The sequence below is a fragment of the Hyperolius riggenbachi genome, chromosome 4 (genome assembly GCF_040937935.1).
Source record: "Hyperolius riggenbachi isolate aHypRig1 chromosome 4, aHypRig1.pri, whole genome shotgun sequence".
Classification (NCBI taxonomy): Eukaryota; Metazoa; Chordata; class Amphibia; order Anura; family Hyperoliidae; genus Hyperolius; species Hyperolius riggenbachi.
This window is the reverse complement of record NC_090649.1, coordinates 442,409,029-442,434,372: the sequence shown is the minus strand read 5'-3', so window position 1 is coordinate 442,434,372 and position 25,344 is coordinate 442,409,029. Positions and strand designations below refer to the sequence as shown.

General features: G+C 47.2%; 1 long non-coding RNA gene across 1 annotated transcript; it reads left to right on the top strand.

The window, feature by feature from the left end:
- LOC137504338 (uncharacterized) lies at window positions 1-23,608 on the top strand. The gene is made up of 3 exons (XR_011019465.1): window positions 1-85; window positions 18,688-18,835; window positions 23,434-23,608. It is a non-coding gene; the product is annotated as an uncharacterized lncRNA (long non-coding RNA).
- Window positions 23,609-25,344: the final 1,736 nt, after the last annotated feature.

Sequence of the window (25,344 nt, the reverse complement as noted above, 5' to 3'; positions counted from 1 at the left end):
ATGAAGCTTCTAGTGGCACAGATGAGGGAGGCAGCTCAGAGCTCAGCGTCAGGAGGGAGAGGAGTCCAATGTGTGGATCTAATTGGTGAGTGTGGAAACTCTGCCGGCCACAGCTGCTGCAGCACTTCTTCTAGGCTTTCTTCTGCTTATTAGCACTGGGATTACCATCCCTTATATAGCAGCAGGGTAACAAACAGAGAGAGAGATTGTTCACAGTTACCTACACTATGGTGGTAATTAAAGATCTGTGAGAAAATATATATATGTGTGTGTGTACAGTCTGTGTGTATAGTGCGTACATGTGTGCAGCGTGTGTACAGTCTGTGTGTATATGTGTGCAGTGTTTGTGTTTATATATGTACAGCGTGTGTGGTGTGTGTGTGTGTAGAGTCTGTGTGTATATGTGCGCAGTGTTTATGTTTATATATATACAGTGTGTGTGTGTTTATGTGTGCAGTGTGTGTGTACAGTCTGTGTGTATATGTGTGCAGTGTATATATATGTACAGTGTGGGTGTGTTTATGTGTTTAGTGTGTGTGGTGTGTGTGTACAGTCTGTGTGCACGTGTGTGCAGTGTTTGTGTTTATATATGTACATTGTGTGTGTGTGTGTGTGTGTGTGTGTGTGTGTGTGTGTGTGTGTGTGTGTGTGTGTGTGTGTGCAGTCTTTGTGTACATGTGTGCAGTGTTTGTGTTTATATATGTACAGTGTGTGTGTGTGTGTGTATACAGTCTGTGTGTACATGTGTGCAGTGTTTGTGTTTATATATGTACAGTGTGTGTGTGTGTGTGTATGTACAGTCTGTGTGTACATGTGTGCAGTGTTTGTGTTTATATATGTACAGTGTGTGTGTACAGTCTGTGTGTACATGTGTGCAGTGTTTGTATATATATATATATATATATATATATATATATATATATATATATATATATGTATGTACAGAGTGTGTTTGTGTGTACATGTGTGCAGTGTGCAGTGTTTATATATGTACAGTGTGTGTGTGTGTGTGTGTGTGTGTGTGTGTGTGTGTGTGTGTGTGTGTGTACAGTCTGTGTGTACAGTCTGTGTGTACATGGGTGCAGTATTTGTGTTTATATATGTGCATTGTGTGTGTGTATACAGTCTGTGTGTACATGTGTGCAGTGTTTGTGTTTATATATGTACAGTGTGCGTGTGTATGTACAGTCTGTGTGTACATGTGTGCAGTGTTTGTGTTTATATATGTACAGTGTGTGCAGTGTTTGTGTTTATATATGTACAGTGTGTGTGTGTGTGTGTGTGTGTGTGTGTATACAGTCTGTGTGTACATGTGTGCAGTGTTTGTGTTTATGTATTTACAGTGTGTGTGTAGTATGTGTACATGTACAGTTTGTGTGTATCTGATGCACTGATGGTTGTATGTCTGTCTTGCATATAACAATGGTGGTGTGTAGTGGGCTGATATTGATATGTGCATGGTGGAGAGCTTCATGTCTAGTGTGGGTGATTATTATATACAGACAAGCAGTAAGTATCTGATTGGCATTGGCGCTGGTTCTAGGGTAAATGGGGTCCTGGGCAACAATCAATGACATGGTGCCCTCCTAACCCCTTTCCCATTATATGTAGAATTAGGCCTGTTTGTCTCTGCTGGCTAGCGGACCTCCAGAAGTCCCCCACCCTTCCTTTCAGCTGTATAGTGGTCCCTGGAGCCCATGCAGAGAATTCAGCAGCGGAGAGATTCACCTGTGGGATCGGCATGCTCCTCACTCAGTCTGAATGTAACTCAGCTAACATGTCACGGGGTCACTAAGGTGATGCAACCAGCAGGGATGAAGACGGGGAGCACACAGACTGATGGAGGAGGGCCCCGGTCAGACAGGTGAGTCACTCAACTGCTGAATTCTCTGCAGGGACCCCGGGGACCACTATACACTAAGGGGGGTATACTGAGGCAATCATTCAATATACTGCTACAGGAACCTCTATCCATAATTGCAGCCACAGGGTCCTCTATTACCACATGACTGTCACAGGGGCCGCTATTCATAATTGCCGCCACAGGGGCCTCTATTCATACATGGCTGCCACAGGGGCCTCTATTCATACATGGCTGCCACAGGGGCCTCTATTCATACATGGCTGCCACAGGGGCCTCTATTCATACATGGCTGCCACAGGGGCCTCTATTCATACATGGCTGCCACAGGGGCCTCTATTCATACATGGCTGCCACAGGGACCTCTATTCATACATGGCTGCCACAGGGCCTCTATTCATACATGGCTGCCACAGGGCCTCTATTCATACATGGCTGCCACAGGGGCCTCTATTCATACATGACTGCCACAGTGGCCTCAATTCATACATGGCTGCCACAGGGGCCTCTATTCATACATGGCTGCCAGAGGGGCGTCTATTCATAATGGCTGCCACAGGGGCCTCTATTCATACATGGCTGCCACAGGGGCCTTTATTCATACATGGCTGCCACAAGGGCCTCTATTCATCATACATGACTGCTACGGGGGCCTCTATTCATACATGGTTACCACAGGGCCTCTATTCAAAATGGCCACCGCAGGGGCCTCTATTCATACATGGCTGCCACAGGGGCCTCCATTCATACATGGTTACCACAGGGCCTCTATTCAAAATGGCTGCCACAGGGGCCTCTATTCATACATGGCTAGTGCTGCTCGGATACCCCTTTTCAAAATTCGGATCCGGATAACCCGTTATTTGATCCGGGTCGGATATCCACGTTCAAAATTTTCCGATCAGAATCTGAATTGGATATCCGACCCTAGTATCCGGCGGATTCGGATATCCGGATAGCAAACCGGAAGTGGCCTTTAAATTGCTTTAGAAACTTTTTTTAGGGTATATGAGGCATGTAGCATTATTTTGTAAAGGGGAACACTAATTGATTTACTAACACACAAGGAGGATTGACTCTTGGGTGCATGTGAAAAAGTAGAAAAATCTTTATTATATCAACTGCAATTATCAAAGTTTAAAAAACCATGCCAAGTGAATACAGTTCTACCTGGACCAGTTAATCGGTGAATAGCTCCACAGCATTTGCACTAACTCACGCTTTGCCTGCATGAACTTTTACTGCCATTGCCTTTGCATTAGAGGAACCTCCAAACCCAAACACTTTCCCTTGTGTTCTGCGAGTGGGAGCATCAGTGGACATTGCTACGCAGGGCAGGAGGTCCCCACCCTCGTTCCATTGCTTGAATGAGACTTCATTGCTACATGTGCAACTAATCTCTGCATGGCTTACTCTGTTGTTGTGTATACATCTACCATCACACATTTGGTCCTGGCTGGAAAGATTTCAGCTTCCCTTGTTGAAATCCACTAGTGGACTTTGCACCCACTGTCTCCTGGCACTATACTGTTTTTTTCATGTGGGATTACAATTGGACTCCCTCTGGCTTCATGTTTTCTATTTTTGGATCTACCATGCAAATGCTGTGGAGCTATTCACCGATTAACTGGTCCAGGTAGAACTGTATTCACTTGGCATAGGGGACTGCAGCCCCTCTCTGCCTCTTGAGTGGTCGATTGGTTCAATTGTACTGATGTTAGCATAGATGACCGTTTACAATTATATTTATACCTTATTGGTTTTTTAAACTTTGATAATTGCAGTTGATATAATAAAGATTTTTCTACTTTTTCACATGCACCCAAGAGTCAATCCTCCTTGTGTGTTAGTAAATGATTTTTCTTGACATGGTGCATGTGAATTTAATATTCATTTGTGTAGATATATACTTTTCTGTATACTAACTTGGTCTTGTCCGATGTCAAAGCACCATCTTCAGCAATTTTGAAAGTAAGGAACACTAATTGATGATGTGGGGACTTAAAATCCCCCCCAAAAAACAAAAAAAAGTGGCTGTCAATTAACATTAGGTCTAGGTTCCAGACAGCGGTCGTGCAGCCCACATTGTGTCCAAAGCCAACCGCACAACTGGGACATGAGTTTTCAGCCAAGACACCTCCAAAAAATTATGCAGCAATTGAGTCCTGGCCTGGCGGTGGGAGCTGCACAGGCAGCAGGAGCAGGGCAATGCAGCAGCAGCAGGTGTAATGTGTGCCAGGAGCATGTCGGACGTGGCAATTGGCACTTAGCACAGGTCACATGGCACGTGTCACTTGGCACGTGGCACTTGCCACGTGTCACGTGAAACGTGGCAAGTGACACTTGGCAAGTGACATGTGCCAAGTGCCGAGTGGCAGTCAGACAGCAGAGGAGAAGACACTAGTGCACACTAACTGTCACACTGGCACTGCTCACAGCACAGCAGTTCTGTAGAAAGCTAACACAGTAGTACTACTACTCTAACAAATACTAGCACTGACTGCAGTACTACAGTACTAACTACACAATAACACAGTAATCCTATCCCCTAATCCCTAACCTATACCTAAGTCTAATAGCTGGCCAGCAGGCAGCAGCTGGCCTAGTCTGTGCACAGCACACACACAGACACATAGCACCTGCCTGCAGCACACTCTCTGACTGTCACACAAATGACATCCAGCTAACTAATGATTTAACAATAGTGTAGTGATAGTGAAGGGGTTATCACTGCTAGGCCAGCAGCACTGGAGCACACACTCTGACTGTCATACAATGACATCAATCAAGCTAATTAACGATTTAACAATAGTGTAGTGATAGTAGTGAAGGGGTTATTCACTGAACAGCTTATCACTGTGTACAGCCCTTGCTAGGCCCAGCAGCACTGGAGCACACACTCTGACTGTCACAGTATGACATCAATCAAGCTAATTAAGGATTTAACAATAGTGTAGTTATAGTAGTGAAGGGGTTATTCATCACTCAACAGCTTTAGGTTTATAACTGTGTACAGCCCTTGCTAAGCCACCAGCACTGGAGCATGTCTCTCAGTGAGCATTCAGCAAGCTAAGACGATATGTCTCATCATGGCAGCCCTCCTTATTATACAGGGGGGCTGGCCAGTGTTCCTTTCTATGATTGTGTGCCAGGGTTTAGGCTGGGAACCCTCTGATTGGCTCAATGAGGTCAGGTGGGGCTGGCCAGGGCTCCCCTCTGTGATTGGTTGCTAGGGCTTCTGCTGGGAGCCCTCTGATTGGCTCTAGGACGTCATCTCCTTAGTTACAGTATTTCGGATCCGGAGATCCACAATATCCACAGATATCCGCGTTATGTGCCCAATTATCCGCAGATAGCTAGCTGGATTTTTTTTACAATACGGAATCCGAACCCGAATCAGATAGCGTAAAAAAGTTTGGATATCCGGGTTACACGGATATCCGGAATCCTGATGAGCAGCACTGTACATGGCTACCAAAGGGGCCTCTATTCATACACAGCTGCCACTGGGGTCTCTATTCATACATGGCTGCCACAGGGGCCTCTATTCATACATGGCTGCCACAGAGGCCTCTATTCATACATGGCTGCCACAGGGGCCTCTATTCATACATGGCTGCCACAGAGGCCTCTATTCATACATGGCTGCCACAGGGGCCTCTATTCATACATGGCTGCCACAGTGGCCCTCTATTCCCACATGACTGCCACAGGGACCTCTATTCATACATGACTGTTACATGGGCCTCTATTCACAGATGGCTGCCATGGGGCCTTTACTTATAATGGCTGCCACAGGGGCCTCTATTCATACATGGCTGCCACAGGGGCCTCTATTCATAATGGCTGCCACATGGGCCTCTATTCATAAATGCTGCCACAGGGGTCTCTACCCATACATGGCTGCCATGGCCCACAGGGCCTCTATTCATACATGGCTGCCACAGGGCCTTTATTCATTTATGGCTGCCACAGGGGCCTCTATTTATACATGGCTACCACAGGGGCCTCTATTTATACATGGCTACCACAGGGGCATCTATTTATACATGGCTACCACAGGGGCCTCTATTTATACACGGGTGCCACCGGGGTCTCTATTCATACATGGCTGCCACAAGAGCCTCTATTCATACATGGCTGCCACAAGAGCCTCTATTCATACATGGCTGCCACAGGGGCCTCTATTCATACACGGCTGCTACAGGGGCCTCTATTCATAATGGCTGCCACAAGGGCCTCTGTTCATACATGGCCGCTACAGGGGGCCTCTATTCATAATGGCTGCTACAGGGGTCTCTATTCATACATGGCTGCCACAGGGGCTTCTATTCATACATGGCTGCCACAGGGGCTTCTATTCATACATGGCTGCCACAAGGGCCTCTATTCACACATCCCTTCCTCCCACCCTACCTGCACCCAGCATTTATCCATCCCACCCCACCAACACCCAACGGGGGGGGGGGGGGGGGGGACGTGCCTTTATGTCTGCAGTAACATTTGTCGTATTTCATATACAGATCTACATGTCACATCTGTGGTAGCATTTTCTGCATGTCACATCTGTGGTAACAGTTTCTGCATGTCACATCTGTGGTAACAGTTTCTGAATTTCACATATGTGGTAATGCTTTCTGCATTTGCAATATGTGGCATAACAGTTTGTACATTTCACATGTGTGGTAACGCTTTCTGCATTTGACATTTGGGGTAATTGTTTCTGCATTTGACATTTTGAGTAATGGTTTCTGCTTTTGACATCTGGGGTGATGGCATCCAGAGCTTTGACAGTCCCAACCCTGATTTCAGATATCTAGGGGACATCCTGAGGCAAGTGGGATTAACTAGAAATGTACAGAATAGGAGAATGGAACTCTACCAACCACTGGCGTACCAATAGGGGTGCGACCCCTGCCGTCGCGGGGGGGCCCGGGGCCCCCCCAGGGCCCGCTCAGGGACTTTTGGGGGCAGGAGGGGTCGCAGCATAAGAGGAGAGTGTGGCAGATCAGTGGGGAGGGGGGAAATTCCCCCCCAAAACCTCCCTTACCTCGGGCTCTCCTCTCAGTGCTCCCCTCCTGCAAACATTGGTGGCAGCGGGCAGGCGGCAGCAGCGGCGTTGGCTGTAGGATGATACATTACCTCCTTCTCGCTATAGGACTTCCGTTCTAAGAGCTTCTTGCAACTTCCTGTGTAAACAGGAAGTTGCTCTTAGAGAACGGAAGTCCTCCAGCGAGAAGGAGGTAATGTATCATCCTGCCGCCACCGCCACTGCTGCTGCTGCCGCCTGCCCGCCGCCACCAATGTTTGCAGGAGGGGAGCACTGAGAGGAGAGCCCGAGGTGAGGGAGGAGGGGGGCATTTCCCCCCTCCCCACTGATCTGCCACACTTCCTCTTATGCTGCGACCCCTCCTGCCCCAAAAGTCCCTGGGGGAGGGGGGGAGGATTTTTTTTTTTGCAGGGGGGCCCGGGGATTTCTAGGTACGCGCCAACATTTCTGGTAAATCCTCCAATATTCTTAATAAGTACAGAAATTAAGTTATTATATTCAATGATTAAGGCAGAATTACTGAATTTTTACACTGTTATTAGAGCATCATAGTTTTAAAGATACACACGCAGTATACACAAAGTTAATTCATGATGTATTTTTTAACCAGAGAACTTTATTGTCAGTCAGAATTTTTTCGTTAACTTTAAATTGGTATTTAAGTTTTTGCAAAACAGGAGAATAACAGTTTTACAACAGGCAGAATAAAATATTATAAACCAGACCAGTATGATTCGACAAGTGTAGACCAGGGCAAAATTACATAAACAGATATAACATTGCAGCTAATAACAGCAACATCATAACCAAGGAGCAACAAGCAGGTATGTAGGAGGTATATCGAGGCAGGTGTTCTATCATGGGCAAATCAGTTGGCCTAAGGGATATCTCATAATCCAAGAAGCCCAAATCTGGGTAAATACATGAAGTCTAGATTGCAGTGAGTAGTTGTTCTTCATATGGTAAAGCCACCAGATTTTATCTATGAGGGCCAGGAGTGGAGGTAAGGGGCCTTTTCAGAATTTTGCAATAGCCATACAGAAAAAGGCAACACATTTGTCCAGCAATGTTCAGTGTCTGCATCCAAAGAGGCACAATGAAAACATAAGCTGGGTGAGGAAGATTTTGGAGATCTTTTTAGGGGTCGGGTACCACTCAAAAGATTTTGAAAGGCCTTTTCTTAATATTTATATTATTGGACACTCTGGCCATGTCTGAAAAAAATCTCCGACCAATCCTCCTCAGATCCCAATGAGAGGCTGGATTTCCATTTATCCACGAGAGGGGTGGTTGCAGGCAAGGAATCATACCAAATTATGGTGTACAGGCAAGAAATTAGACCTTGTCCAGCAGAACACAATGTAAATTCAAGTTCTAAAGGCAATAATTAGAGATGTCCCAATTTTTGGTTCGCGAACCTCCCGCGAAAGTTTGGTTCGCACGACCTTTCGCAAACCGCAATAGACTTTAATGAGGAGGCGAACTTGTATGACTAAAAAAATGTATGCTGGCCACAAAAGTGATGGAAAAGATTTTTCAAGGGGTCTAACACCTGGAGGGGGACATGGCGAAGTGGGATACACGCCAAAAGTCCCGGGGAAAAATCTGGATTTGACGCAAAGAAGTGTTTTAAGGGCCGAAATCACATTGAATGCTAAATTGCAGGCCTAAAGTGTTTTAAACCCTCTTGCATGTGTATACATCAATCAGGGAGTGTAATTAGAGTACTGCTTCTCACTGACACACCAAACTCACTGTGTAACGCACCACAAACATCGCCTTTTTTGAGAAATAATTGCATATCTTCCACTGCGGTGTGTGGATTTGCTGTTGTGTGCTGCTTTCCCTCAGGTGGTCATCACATTGCAGTTTGTGCTTTGTAATCATGTGCCTTTGTAAGGTAGTTGTCCTTACGCGGGTCTTGGTCTTTCTACGGCTCAATTTTCGGTGGCAGAGAGTACAGATGGCATTCCTCTCATCTGAGGCAGACACACAAAAAAATGTCCACACCGCTAAGCCCTGGGGTGATGGCACTTTGGTAGTGGCGGCCGACTGAGTGTTAAGTGGGGTGCCAGAATCAGAGCAGGAGGAGGAAGATGTCACGCTTCCGTGTGGAAGCTGAGAAAGATGAGGTGTTCTGTGCTGAATAATCAACTACGTCCTGACAATATTGGGGGTTGATGGCACGTGCCTTCTTCTGAACACTGTACTTTGGTCGCGGGCCGAACGAAATCACGACAGCGCAACCTCGAACAGACCTGCCAGGTGGCCTGCCTCTGCCTTTTGTTTTGTCCATATTGGGGGGGGGGGGATGAAGTGAAAGGTATGCACTGACTTGACTAATACAATGTGCAGTCAGTCACACAGGTGCAGTTAACAGGTATGCACGGAGTGGTATATCACACTGCGTGTGCTCACGTAGGTAGGTGGGTGCACTGAAGTGAACAACAGGTAGTAGTTATATGCAGTGATGGGTATTACATGTGCACCTGTCACACACAGACAGGTACCGGATAGGCACAGTGACACTGCGTGCGCTCTAGTAGGTAGGTGGGTGCACTGAAGTGAACACAACAGGTAATAGGTATATGCAGTGATGGGTATTACATGTGCACATGTCACGCACAGTGACACTGACTGACAGGGCTGTATATAATGCAAGTGGGCTACACACACAAAAAAAAAAAAAAAGATCACAAGAACAGCTCTCAAAAGAGCTGTTGAGAGGTGCTTTTTTAGCAATAGCAATCAGCCAGGAGCAAGCTAACAAGCCTACAAGAGCCTGACTAAGCTTTCCCTATGAGAGTGTAACAGTTGGTGTCAGCACACAGAGAGTTGTTATTGATGATCTGCAGTATCACCAACAATACAGATGTATACCTGATTATTAGTGATCTGCAGAATCACCAATAATACAAGTATGGCTGACCTCTGGACACCTAAAGTGTAAGTGTTTGGGTGCAACCGTAACTTTAATAGTTTGAAGAAACCTCACCAGAGGGGCTATGGAGGTACTATCAGTACACGAAGCGTGCACTAGCGTACAGGCTCCAGCAAGCTGGAGAAACAATACTGAAGAGGCTGAATCTCCCGAGGAGCGGGTGGTTCACAATATACTGCAGGCAAATGAACACCCGAGGGGCGGGTGAGTCAGACTGTACTACAGCTTACTAAATACGGTAACACTAAAATGACAGATACCTAGAGAGCAGGTAATAAGGCTGAACTATAGCCTAGCAGAGTTGCTTGGCCAGCGGAGCTGGCGTAGTAAACACCTCACCAGTGGCGAGGGCCCACTGGCGAGTGGAATGGTCAGGCAGGCAAGGGTCGGCAACAGAGAGGTACGTATCGGTACAGAATCGTGAGACAAGAGAGTAAACGGTAATCAGGCAGAGGTTCAGCAACAGGTAGGCAGATAGGCGAAAGTACAGGATCAGAAGGCAGGATCAGAGTCAGAGGGAATAGCTAAGAGTCATACACAGGAGATCAATACAGTAGTAATATCCTAGTCTGGGTGTGAAATCCGTGGCATCAACACCCGGGAACTAGTCTACAATAACAATAGCAATACAGCAAAATCCTAGACTAGGTGTGAAATCCTTAGTATCAACACCAGGGAACTAGCCTAAGGTCTGCGCGCTAACACGCAAGTATTCACGACAACAGACAAAGTCATTCTGAAGCCCGGAGGCTTATGAAGCAGAGGAGACCTCACTGGCACGCCCCCATCTCATCAGCCAATCCTGGGCGCCGTGAGTCTCCTCTGCGATCAGCTGACCAGCAGGTCAGCTGATCGGCTTCCTCCCCGCATAAAGGTCCCGACCACGCACGCGCCCGCGCGCTAAAGCGACCCCCAGCAAGTGAGGAGGCTCCGTCCTCGGCGTCCTGGACGCCGGACGGATGGATGGCCGCATGGAGACAGCTGCAGCGGCGGTGCTGTTCGCCGCAGCTGCCTCGTATATTACAGAGAGTCTGCAGCAGCTATCCCTTCACCAGGGCCGGCCCGCCCATGAGGCGGGGTGAAACGTTTGCCTCAGGCGGCACTTCTGGGGGGGCGGCACATGCTGGCTGCAGCTATAAGAGGCAACGGGCGGGGATCCCTCACCTCTTCCTCGTTCCAGCGTGCGCTCCGCTGACGTCACTTCCTGCGGCGTAGCAGGAAGTGACGTCAGTGGAGCGCAGGCTGGAAGGAGGAAGAGGTGAGTGATCCCCGCCCGTTGCCTCTTATAGCTGCAGCCAGCGACGCAACAAGCTGGAGGGGAGCGGAGGACGGGGGACCCAGGCGAGGGAGGGGGGGTCCGACCCCCCTCCCCGCCGTTAGGCCCAATACCCCCTTCCTGCCCGCTATCCCCTCCAGCTTGGGCGGCCCCCCCACACCCACGGCTTGGGGGGGGGGGGCGGCAGCGATTTCTTTAAAGCTTGCCTCAGGCGGCAAATGGGCTAGGGCCGGGCCTGCCCTTCACTAATTACTGCAGGCACACGAGTGAGTCCACAGCCTGATGCTGCCTGCCTTTTATAAGGGGGGGTGGGGCTCCAGGAGGGATGCCTAATTGGCTACAATGTGCCTGCTGACTGTGATGTAGAGCATCAAAGTTGACACTCATGATGCACTATGGGGGCGAACCGAACTTCCGGAAAAGTTCCTGGTTCGCCACGATCGTGAACCACGGAAGTTCGCCAGGAACCGTTCGCCAGCAAACCGTTCAGGCCATCTCTAGCAATAATTCCCACTTAACTGAGGGTGCAGTGATAGTGGATACATAATGTCTGATTTGGAGCTTTTTGCATGGCCGGCCTTTGACCGGAGCGGTCGCTCAGAGCGCCGGCTTCCACGGGGGCACATGTGCATTTAACTGGCCCTGGCCACATTTCTACCTGGCTGCGGGCTCCGGCCGGGTCTATGACTGCTTTTAGTCGTAGCTCCGCCCCCTGATGCCGCTGGGGGTGATGGGGGCGAAGACTCCAGGAAACTCCTGCTGCCTATTGTGGAGTGTGTGTGAACCAGTAGCTCCGCCCCTCACTCACAGGCGATGTTGGATTGCATGGCTCAGCCTGCTTCAGTGGGAGATGCAGGCTGCTCCGGAGATGCTGCTCTGGACTTGTCACTCCTGTCCTGACTACTGGCCATCTTCTTTTCCCAGTAGAAAAGTAAGGTTCCCCAACTGCCACCCTACGCTAAAGGGGGATATGTTTAGATACACTAAAGGGGGGAGGATCTGCCTATATACACTAAAAGATCTGCTAGCCTATATACACTAAAGGGGGGATCACTCTGTATACACTAAAGGGGGGATCTGTCTATATACACTAAAAGGGGATCTGCCTATATACACTAAAGGGGGCACTCTGCCTATATATACTAAAGGGAAGATCTGCCTATATACATTAAGGGGGGATCTGCCTATACCCACAAAAAGGGGATCTGCCTATATACACTAAAGGGGGGGGGGGGGATCTGCCTATATATACTAAAGGGGGAATCTGATATATATATATATATATATATATATATATATATATATATATATATATACTAAAGGGCGGATCTGCCTATATACACTAAAGGGGGGGATCTGCCTATATATACTAAAGGGGGGGATCTGCCTATATACACTAAAGGGGGGATCTGTCTATATACACTAAAGGGGGGATCTGCCTATATACACTAAAGGGGGGATCTGCCTATATACACTAAAGGGGGGATCTGCCTATATACATTAAGGGGGGATCTGCCTATACCCACAAAAAGGGGATCTGCCTATATACACTTAAGGGGAGGTTCTGCCTATATATACTTAAAGAGAATCTGTAACCTAAAAAAAAAATCCTTCTGGGGGATACTTGCCTCTGGAGGGGAAAGGAAGACTCTGGATCCTTACGAGGATTCCCCCATCCTCCTCCATCCCTCCGTTGAAGTGTCGAGGCACACCTTGTCATAAAATGCATTTTAAGCCACAAGTATGCAAGAAAACACAATAATTTTGATAGCACTTGTTTTTACTAGTAGCTTGCTGTGGGCTGAGAAAATTGCATCTAATCCGTCATGTCAGGTTTGTGGCATTATTTTATTCTCTGTATTTTGCTAGAAGAATTTTGGGGGGTCTTCCCTGGAGGTTCGGTCTTGATTACTGTCTGTCTCTTGTGTTGTTTATTGGGATCCTCAGCTTGCTTGAAGAGACGCTGGAAGGAGGTTTAGCATCCTTCAGCTCTTTTAGTCATCTGACTTCTTGCCATTGGTCATTCCTCTGTTCATACTCACACATTCTCTTTATAGTATTGGCCAGGGCTTGTGGCAGGGCTGCACAGCTGACACGGGTCGTACCGTCATCCACAGCAGAACATTTAAGTAAGACCTTACATAACCCAGCTTCCCATCATACCTACCACAGTTAAGCAGAAGAACCCGAAGTTGATTAACCCCTCTACAGATGGCTGGAATGGGGATGTTTATCTGTTCACTCTAAGTATGTGGTAGTCAGATCGCACAATAAACTGGTCCCTTATTAGTTATTACCCAGTGTCCCGCCAGACCATGGGGTGTCTGGGCAGCAGGCTCAGTGCTAAGGAAAGTGGGGCTTTGAAGGTAGTAAATAAAGCAAAAAGGAAACTCCATGGGACTTCTCCCTGCTTTTCACCGGCATCTATAGCTGGGGCAAGGCTAGTATAACTCTGAGGATGCACAGTATGGCTTCTCTTGTCCTGTATGCTGGGCGTAATTCTCAGTATCTGCTCTTATTCTGTATGTATGGAGGCTGTACAGTATGACTTCTCTTGTCCTGTAGGCTGGGTGTAATTCTCAGTATCTGCTCTTATTCTGTATGTATGGAGGCTGCACAGTATGGCTTCTCTTGTCCTGTATGGCGGGTGTAATTCTCAGTATCTGCTCTTATTCTGTATGTATGGAGGCTGCACAGTATGACTTCTCTTGTCCTGTATGCCGGGTGTAATTCTCAGTATCTGCTCTTATTCTGTATGTATGGAGGCTGCACAGTATGGCTTCTCTTGTCCTGTATGCCAGGTGTAATTCTCAGTATCTGCTCTTATTCTGTATGTATGGAGGCTGCACAGTATGACTTCCTCTGTCATGTATGCTGGGTGTAATTCTCAGTATCTGCTCTTATTCTGTATGTATGGAGGCTGCACAGTATGACTTCTCTTGTCCTGTATGCCGGGTGTAATTCTCAGTATCTGCTCTTATTCTGTATGTATGGAGGCTGCACAGTATGGCTTCTCTTGTCCTGTATGCTGGGTGTAATTCTCAGTATCTGCTCTTATTCTGTATGTATGGAGGCTGCACAGTATGGCTTCTCTTGTCCTGTATGCTGGGTGTAATTCTCAGTATCTGCTCTTATTCTGTATGTATGGAGGCTGCACAGTATGACTTCCTCTGTCATGTATACTGGGTATAATTCTCAGTATCTGCTCTTATTCTGTATGTATGGAGGCTGCACAGTATGACTTCTCTTGTCCTGTATGCAGGGTGTAATTCTCAGTATCTGCTCTTATTCTGTATGTATGGAGGCTGCACAGTATGGCTTCTCTTGTCCTGTATGCCAGGTGTAATTCTCAGTATCTGCTCTTATTCTGTATGTATGGAGGCTGCACAGTATGACTTCCTCTGTCGTGTATGCTGGGTGTAATTCTCAGTATCTGCTCTTATTCTGTATGTATGGAGGCTGCACAGTATGACTTCTCTTGTCCTGTATGCCGGGTGTAATTCTCAGTATCTGCTCTTATTCTGTATGTATGGAGGCTGCACAGTATGGCTTCTCTTGTCCTGTATGCTGGGTGTAATTCTCAGTATCTGCTCTTATTCTGTATGTATGGAGGCTGCACAGTATGACTTCCTCTGTCATGTATACTGGGTATAATTCTCAGTATCTGCTCTTATTCTGTATGTATGGAGGCTGCACAGTATGACTTCTCTTGTCCTGTATGCAGGGTGTAATTCTCAGTATCTGCTCTTATTCTGTATGTATGGAGGCTGCACAGTATGGCTTCTCTTGTCCTGTATGGCGGGTTTAATTCTCAGTATCTGCTCTTATTCTGTATGTATGGAGGCTGTACAGTATGACTTCTCTTGTCCTGTATGCAGGGTGTAATTCTCAGTATCTGCTCTTATTCTGTATGTATGGAGGCTGCACAGTATGGCTTCTCTTGTCCTGTATGCCAGGTGTAATTCTCAGTATCTGCTCTTATTCTGTATGTATGGAGGCTGCACAGTATGACTTCCTCTGTCGTGTATGCTGGGTGTAATTCTCAGTATCTGCTCTTATTCTGTATGTATGGAGGCTGCACAGTATGACTTCTCTTGTCCTGTATGCCGGGTGTAATTCTCAGTATCTGCTCTTATTCTGTATGTATGGAGGCTGCACAGTATGACTTCTCTTGTCCTGTATGCAGGGTGTAATTCTCAGTATCTGCTCTTATTCTGTATGTATGGAGGCTGCACAGTATGGCTTCTCTTGTCCTGTATGCCAGGTGTAATTTTCAGTATCTGCTCTTATTCTGTATGTATGGAGGCTGCACAGTATGACTTCCTCTGTCGTGTATGCTGGGTGTAATTCTCAGTATCTGCTCTTATTCTGTATGTATGGAGGCTGCACAGTATGACTTCTCTTGTCCTGTATGCCGGGTGTAATTCTCAGTATCTGCTCTTATTCTGTATGTATGGAGGCTGCACAGTATGGCTTCTCTTGTCCTGTATGCTGGGTGTAATTCTCAGTATCTGCTCTTATTCTGTATGTATGGAGGCTGCACAGTATGACTTCCTCTGTCATGTATACTGGGTATAATTCTCAGTATCTGCTCTTATTCTGTATGTATGGAGGCTGCACAGTATGACTTCTCTTGTCCTGTATGCAGGGTGTAATTCTCAGTATCTGCTCTTATTCTGTATGTATGGAGGCTGCACAGTATGGCTTCTCTTGTCCTGTATGGCGGGTTTAATTCTCAGTATCTGCTCTTATTCTGTATGTATGGAGGCTGCACAGTATGACTTCTCTTGTCCTGTAGGCTGGGTGTAATTCCCAGTATCTGCTCTTATTCTGTATGTATGGAGGCTGCACAGTATGACTTCCTCTGTCATGTATACTGGGTATAATTCTCAGTATCTGCTCTTATTCTGTATGTATGGAGGCTGCACAGTATGACTTCTCTTGCGCTGTATGCTGGGTGTAATTCCCAGTATCTGCTCTTATTTTGTATGTTTGGAGGCTGCACAGTATGACTTCTCTTGTCCTGTGTTCCGGGGTGTAATTGTCAGTATCTGCTCTTATTTTGTATGTATGGAGGCTGCACAGTATGGCTTCTCTTGTCCTGTAGGCTGGGTGTAATTCTCAGTATCTGCTCTTATTCTGTATGTATGGAGGCTGCACAGTATGGCTTCTCTTGTCCATCCTAGCACAGGTATTCACCCCCTTTGACACTGTACCTATTTTGTTACATTCAAACCTGTAATTTTAATGTTTCTTAATCTTGTTTCATGTGATGGATTTGCACAAAATAGTCTAAGCTGATGAACTTAAATAAGAAAAAAAAAATATTGGCATGTGCATATTTATTCACCCCCTTTGCCATGAAGCCCCTAAAAAGTCCTGGTGCACCAATCACCTTCAAAAGTCATACAGTATAATTAGTGAAATGAAATCCACCGCCAGCATTGAGACCAAAGGTAACCCTGCAGGAGTTGCAGAGTTCCACACCAGAGACTGGAGAATCCGTCCATAGGACCACAATAAGCCTCATAAACCTCGGCTTAATGAAATAGTGGCCCCAAAAAAAAATTACTTAGCATTAACCACTTGAGGACCCCCCCTTTACCCCCCCTTAAGGACCAGCGTTGAATTATGTGATCTGTGCTGGGTGGGCTCTACAGCCCCCAGCACAGATCAAACACCAGGCAGAGAGATCAGATCACCCCACTTTTTCCCCACTAGGGGGATGATGTGCTGGGGGGATCCGATCTCTGCTGCCTGCGTGTGGCTGGCGGGGGCACCTCAAAGCCCCCCTCCGCGGCGAAATTCCGCTTCCCCCTCTCCTACCTGGCAGCCCTGGTGATCGGGGCTGCACAGGACGCTATCCGTCCTGTGCAGCCTGTGACAGGATGTCCCGTCACATGGCGGCGATCCCCGGCCGCTGATTGGCCGGGGATCGCCGATCTGCCTTACAGCGCTGCTGCGCAGCAGCGCCGTACAATGTAAACAAAGCGGATTATTTCCGCTTGTGTTTACATTTAGCCTGCGAGCCGCGATCGGCGGCCCGCAGGCTATTCACGGAGCCCCCCGCCGTAAATTGACAGGAAGCAGCCGCTCGCGCGAGCGGCTGCTTTCTGATTAATTAGCCTGCAGCCGGCGACGCAGAACTGCGTCGCTGGTCCTGCAGCTGCCACTTTGCCGATGTGCGTTATGAGTGCGCGGTCGGCAAGTGGTTAAGGCACTTTTGAGTTTGCCAAAAGGCGTGTGGGCGACTCCTCAAATTTAAAGGATACCACAACTGAAAAAAAAAATAAAGGTGTGGTGGCTAGGGAGGGAAAATTAGATTCTTACCGCCTCTCTTGTTCCCCGCCATCAGCCGCCAGTCTTCCCCAATAGATGCCAGTGTCCAGGTGACTCTCCTGACCTCTAACCTGGACATACTGCGCCGTGCTTTCGCAGTATGTCCGTTCTTCACCGCTTCTGCCGGCGCATAATTTCAGCAGAACCAAGTTCACTACTCCTCCTTCATAGCATCTTGCGCTCCACGGAAGGGAGCCGGGGGAGTGAACTTGCTTCTGCCAAAATTACGTGTCGGCAGAAGCGGTGAATAACGGGCATACTGCGCATGCGTGGGCGCAGTATGTCCGGGTTAGAGGTCCGCAGAGTCGCCCGGACACCGGCATCTATTGGAGAAGACCGGCAGCTGACAGCGGGGAACAAGAGAGGCGGTAAGTATCTAATTCCCCCCAACTAAACCCCCAGCCACCGCACCTCTTTTCTTTTTTTCAGTTGTGGTATCCTTTAAGGAGGAAAGTGCTCTGGTCAGATAAGACTAAAATGTAAATTGATGTCCACCAAGGGAAATGCCATATCTGGTGCAAACCCAGCACATTCCATCACCCCAAGAACACTATTGCCACAGTGAAGCATGGTGGTGACAGCATAATGCTGTGGGGATGTTTTTTAACAGCAGGGACTGGAAACTGATTTGAATTGAGGAAAAGATGGATGGAGACAGATGTTTCCCTTACAGCATGATTATGACCCAAAGCATGCTGCTAAAGCAACACTTGAGTGGTTTAAGGAGAAACTTTTAAATGTGTTGGAATGACCTAGTCAAAGTCCAGACCTCAATCCAATAGAGAATCTGTGGTCAGACTTAGAGATTGCTGTTCACAAGTGAAAACATTCAACATGAAGGAGCTGGAGCAGTTTCGCCTTGAGGAATGGGCAAAAGCTCATGGTGACTTCTCCAAAGCATCTTGCAACTGTAATTTCCGCAAAAGGTATTGACATGGGGGGGGGTCTAAAGTTATGCGCACTGAAGTTTTCAGTTATTTTGTCCCACTTGCTTGCTACACAATAAACCAAATTATACATCTTCAAAGTTGTAGGCTTGTTCTGTCAATGAAATGGTGCAAACTCTCAAACGATCCATTTTAATTCCAGGCTGTGAGGCAACAAAACATGAAAAATGCCAAGGGGGTGAATACTTTTGCAAGGCACTGTATGTATGGACAGTATATCTACTGATGGGAATTTTTAGGCTGATCTCCATATTTGTTTCCATGGATCTTCAGGCTACCTAAAGGGACTCTCCTCCGGAGTTGGCTCACCAAATCCCGTCCGCGGCTTCTTCTCTTCATTGCCGGATTAAAGAGGCCTCAAGTCACCCTGATGAGGAGGAAGAGGATGAAACGCACCAAAGTTGCAAAGGCCACGTAAGCGGTAAATAGAGTAATGGGAGGAGGAGGAGAGAATGTGGTATGTTGGCTTCTGGTGCAAATATCTCCCTAACCCAATCTTCTCCCATCAACCTAAAGTATATGGAACCCGCATAATGTGCCTAACCTCTTCAGCACTTTACCCTAACCCCTACCAAGCTCCCCGAACTTTACCCTATCCCCCTCCCCAGCCCTGTGCCTAACCGTAACTTCACTCCTTGCCCTGTGCCTAAACCTAACCCCTGCCCTGTGATTAACTCTTACCTAACCCCTTCCCTGTGCCTTACCCTAACCTCAACCCCCTACCCTGTGCATAGCCCCAACCTCACCCCTTGCCCTCTGCCTAACCCTAATCTCAACCTTTTTCCCTGTGCCTAACTTTAACCTCACCCCGACCATGTGCTTCACCCCCTGCTGACCCCCATCTCAATTTCCTAACCTATAAATTAGCCCTTCACTATAATACTTACCTATATATAATACTAATATAATACTACTATACTACTATATATAATACTTACCTTAAATTTTAGTGTACAGATAGTCCCTGAGGTATGAACGTCCGGCATACAAATGGCCCTAATCTATATTGCAGAGCAAGGCGCAGCAGAAGCAGTGCTGCTCTCACCTCCCAGCTGAGTCCAACGCCACGCACCCTCCTCTCTCCGTCTCCTGCTCACTCAAGTACCCAGTATCTTTTCTGGTAAGTTGAGTGTAAACATGCAACATGCACAAGATGTCAGCACTAGAGGGAGCCATAAGCAGAGTGGATAGACGCACAGCATTGGACTCGGCTAGGAGGTAATAGCGCCTTGCTCTGCAATATAAATTAGGCTGGGAGAGCACAGGAGGTCGAAGAAGTGGCATGGGGACAGAAAGGTGGCATAGGAGACAAAGAGGCACAGTGGGACTATAGGAGCTACGGGGGTGGAAGGTGGCATGGGGGGCAGAAAGAGGCACTGGGGGATGAAAGAAGGTACAGAGGGGGGCAGAAAGTGGTACAGTAAGACCATATGAGGTAAAAGGGAGTGGAAGGTGGCAAAAGGGACAGAAAATGGCACTGGGGGATGAAAGGAGGTACAGAGGGGGCAGAAAGAGGCATGTGGGAGAGATGATGGCCCAGGAGGACAGAAGGTGGTACATGGGGACAGAAGGGGACATTGGCTGGCACAGGTGCCCAAAGGGGGACACTGAATACACAACAGGACACAGTGGAAGCACATAGGAGACACAGGGGAGCAGAGGTGGCACAGAGGAGAACATTGAAGGCAATGGGGGGGGGGGGGGAGGTAGTGTCCCCAGAGGAGGCACAAAGGACAGAAATGGAACAGTGTTCCAAATGGATTCAGGTTAAGAATGAGCTTGCAGTCCCTATCTGGTTCGTTAACCAGGTACTCCCCGTACTCATTATGAAGTGTGCTTACATGTCTGAGCAATAATACAGAGCGTGAATTACTGATTTAAATCTGTTTATCTAGCAAAATACAAAAAAAACTAGCATGCAACTTGCAATGTTCAGATGTTTAATCATTAGGATGCAAACACACGCACAAGTACTGTTACTTCACAGACAGGGCGGGTTCTAAGCAAACTTGTGAGGATGCGCCCCATCCCCTCTGTGAGTCAGAGGCAGCAGAGCTGAGGGGGAGAGTAAAAAAAGCTCCGCTGAGTGTAAAGCTGATGCTGTCCTCTACAGTCTGCTGCCCTGAATCATGTGATTCTGTCAGCTTCACGGTTGGGCTGTCCTTGCTGCAAGGATCAGGGCTAAGTCCCTCAGGTGGCAAGTTCTGTACAGACGCCTGTAAATGGGGTAGAGAGATGGCACAGGGGTAGAGAGGGGAAAAGAGAACAATGGCTTTGGCTGCGCACAGCCGGAACCCTGCCTGACCACCTGACTCTCCCCGGCCATACTGTGACCTGCTTGACCACCTCACCCTCCCTAGTAGAGGAAAAAAATCAGCGGTTTCTGTCACTGAGGAAAAAACACAAAGAAGTAAATAATTTTGTAATTTTATTGTCCGTCTATAAATGTGGAGATATTTAAAACTTCACCAATCCAGAGCGCTATAGATACAGTGGGATGCGAAAGTTTGGGCAACCTTGTTAATCGTCATGATTTTCCTGTATAAATCGTTGGTTGTTACGATATAAAATGTCAGTTAAATATATCATATAGGAGACACACACAGTGATATTTGAGAAGTGAAATGAAGTTTATTGGATTTACAGAAAGTGAACAATAATTGTTTAAATAAAATTAGGCAGGTGCATAAATTTGGGCACTGTTATTTTATTGATACCAAAACCTTTAGAACTAATTATTGGAACTCAAATTAACTTGGTAAGCTCAGTGACCCCTGACCTACAAACACAGGTGAATCCAATTATGAGAAAGAGTATTTAAGGGAGTCAATTGTAAGTTTCCCTCCTCCTTTAATTTTCTCTGAAGAGTAGCAACATTGGGGTCTCAAAACAACACTCAAATGACCTGAAGACAAAGATTGTTCACCATCATGGTTTAGGGGAAGGATACAGAAAGCGGTCTCAGAGATTTCAGCTGTCTGTTTCCACATATTGAGGAAACAGAAGACCACAGGCTCAGTTCAAGTTAAGGCTCGAAGTGGCAGACCAAGTAAAATCTCGGCTAGAGAGAAGCGACGAATGGTGAGAACAGTCAGAGTCAACCCACAGACCAGCACCAAAGACCTACAACATCATTTTGCTACAGATGGAGTTACTGTGCATTGTTCAACCATTCGGCGCACTTTACACAAGGAGATGCTGTATGCGAGAGTAATGCAGAGGAAGCCTTTTCTCCACAAGCAGCACAAACAGAGCCGCTTGAGGTATGCTAAAGCACATTTGGACAAGCCAGCTTCATTTTGGAATAAGGTGCTGTGGACTGATGAAACTAAAATTGAGTTATTTGGGCATAACAAGGGGCGTTATGCATGGAGGAAAAACAACACAGCATTCCAAGAAAAACACCTGCTACCTAAACTAAAATATGGTTGTGGTTCTATCATGCTGTGGGGCTGTGTGGCCAGTACAGGGACTGCAAATCTTGTCAAAGTTGAGGGATGCATGGATTCCACTCAGTATCAGCAGATTCTGGAGACCAATGTCCAGGAATCAGTGACAAAGCTGAAGTTGCGCCGGGGCTGGGTCTTTCAACGTTCTGAAATGGCCATCTCAGTTCCCAGACCTGAATATAATTGAAAATCTGTGGTGTGAGTTAAAGAGAGCTGTCCATGCTCGGAAGCCATCAAACCTGAATGAACTAGAGATGTTTTGTAAAGAGGAATGGTCCAAAATACCTTCAACCAGAATCCAGACTCTCATTGGAACCTACAGGAAGCGTTTAGAGGCTGTAATTTCTGCAAAAGGAGGATCTACGAAATATTGATTTCATTTCTTTTTTTGTGGTGCCCAAATTTATGCACCTGCCTAATTTTGTTTAAACCATTATTGCACACTTTCTGTAAATCCAATAAACTCCATTTCACTTCTCAAATATCATTGTGTGTGTCTCTTATCTATCTATCTATATATAATAGGCTAAGTGCCTCAACCTTCAAGCAAGAAGAAGTAGCGCCCTGCCCCAAGGGCCGGTCCAAGCAAGAAGAGGCCGGTCCAAGCAAGAAGAAGAAGTAGCGCCCTGCCCCCAGGGGCGGTCCTACACTTGCCGCCGAGCTGGAGGGGGTAGCGAGCAGGAAGGGGGTATGGGGCACAGCGGCAGGGGGGGGGGGGGGAGGTCGGACCCCCCTCCATCACCTGGGTCCCCCATTTGCACTCCCCCTCTAGCTTAAGTTCAGCAGCAGCCGCCGCTATTAGTAAGAGGCACTGGGCGAGGATGACTCACCGCTTCAGTTTTCCAGCGTGCGTTCCACTGTCATCACTTCCTGCAATGCCGTCCACTTACAATACAGTGGGCATTGCAGGAAGTGACAACAGTGGAACACACGCTGGAACGCGGAAGAGGTGAGTCATCCCCGCCCACTGCCTCTTACTAATAGCGGCGGCTACTGCTGAGCTTAAGCTGGAGGGGAGCGCGGATGGGGGACTCAGGTGAGGGAGGGGGGGTCCGACCCCCCTCCCCGCCGCTGTGCCCAATACCCCCTTCCTGCCCGCTACCCTCTTATGCGGCGTATGCTACGCCACGGGTCCGCTAATATGATATATTTAACTGACATTTTTTATCGTAACAACCAACTATTTATACAGGAAAATCATGACTATTAACAAGGTTGCTCAAACTTTCGCATCCCAATGTATGGCCCCATTATAGGTTCTGGCCCTCTGCTGACTGTAAGTGATGATACCTTCTGTACAGTCACAACTGTCCTGTAGCTGTAAAGGTGAGTACACAGGTCCCTCGAGCGATGGTTTGGGGCACAATGCTGTACAGATTTGTCATTAGGCTCCGCTTGTCTAGCGGCTTGTTCTATTGCTATGGATGAAAAGGGCAGAGGGACGACATGTGGCGCACTAGGGGTGGGAGGGGTAATAGGCTGGAGTGGTGGTCTGTTTTCTGTTATTTTCAGGGTATCGTGTATCATTGTTATTAAATGGTTGTTACAGCATGATGCGTTTCCTCCGCAGAGTGACTGCCCGGTGCCCACATTTCCCGGAGGAGGTGTCGGCCAGACCACGGGGAGATGTCTGCAGCTGGCACCTATAGATCAGAAGAGAAGACCCACAGAGGACCTGCTCCCTGGACAGTGTTCCCTCCCCGGCCTGTGTCTGAACCCCAAATAATACAGTCTTATTCTATGTATGCCAGCCTGTGAGGAGTTATTGCTGCGTCCTAGAAACTGGGGGGGTTGGGGGGCTGTTCAATGTCCCACACACTAATCCTGACACAGGGACCTAACCGAAAACGCTCACATTGACCGTAACTAATCCTGCCATTTACAACCAAACTCCAATATCACTTCACACTAACTAAGTTATCCTAACATGATCATTCACACTAGCCATAACCCATAACTAATTGCACACTCCAATATCACCTCACACTAACTGATCCTAACATGGCCCTCACTAACCTATTACTAAGATAAACTTGAGTCTTATACTGGCCATACAGGAGTCAATTATGACCCAATATGCCAAACTGATCAATCCCTATTCCATTGGAACTTGATTGGCTAGTGATTCCTTCACTACATGGCATGCTCAGTCGCTATAGATAACAGCAGAAATCTATTGCGCATCAGTCCAACTGCAAGAGTGCTGCTCGATTTTTGGTAAAGCCATAGGCCAACGATTCACCACCATCACACAGACATTTCCAACATGTCCAATCAGACTTTCAATCCATAAACGCCTATCAACAGATATTATATTCGACTGATTCTCTTTTGATCTATTCTAAGCAGTTTGCCAATGCGAAAGTGGCAGGAGCCAGGGCTATGGAGTCGGTACAAAAATCTTCCGACTCCAACTCCGACTCCTCAGTTTATGAAACCACGACTCCGACTCCAACTCTGACTCCGGGTAACCAAAATGGCCCCGACTCTGACTCCTCGACTCCTTAGTCTAATATTTAACAGGGCTGTAGAATTTGTACAAAAATCACCAGACTCCTCAGTTTATGAAATCACAACTCCGACTCCGGGTGCCCAAAATTGCCCCGACTCCTCGACTCTGACTCCTCCTCCACAGCCCTGGGAGGATAAATGGCCCATTGCAGCACGGTGGCGTAGTGGTTAGCGCTCTTGCCTTGCAGCGCTGGGTCCCAGGTTCGAATCCCAGCCAGGGTACTATCTGCAAGGAGTTTGTATGTTCTCCCCGTGTCTGCGTGGGTTTTCTCCGGGCACCCATGTTTCCTCCCTCATCCCAAAAACATACAGATAAGTTAATTGGCTTCCCCTTAAATTGGCCTTAGACTACAATACATACACTACATGATACACATATGATTATAGTGGGGATTAGATTGTGAGCTCCTTTGAGGAACAGTTAGTGACAAGACAATCTATTCTGTACAGTGCTGCGTAAGATGTCGGTGCTATATAAATACTAAATAATAATTGCATTGCACTGTATGGAGCAGGAAAATGCTTGTGGTTCAAGCAATAGTGGGACCAAACATTACCATCATGCTGAGCTTACAGTGAATAATCCAGAAGAAAGTGATAAAATTCTTGAAATATTTTCCGGAAACACTTTGGATGGATTCTAGCTAGGGACTGGAACAGGTAGAGGTATGAAGATAGTTCTATCAGTTCCTTCAATATGCAAAGGAAGAGTGAGGGAGGGACAGGGAGGGTGTAGCAGCACCGGAGGGAAGAGTGAGGGAGGGATGGAGGTTTTTATAAGAGGAGGCGGAGCCAGAAGTCTGGTAAGGGGAGCGATGAGGAGTTCTGTGATAATGTAATCAAGTGAGGATTCTGTCTGGTCAATCAGAGTTTCGGCAGAATTTAATTTCCCCTTATTTTCTACTTTAAAAAAACATTTTCTGTGAACTTTTAAAATCAATTTTCTGAAGAAATATCAGGTCTACTTGAT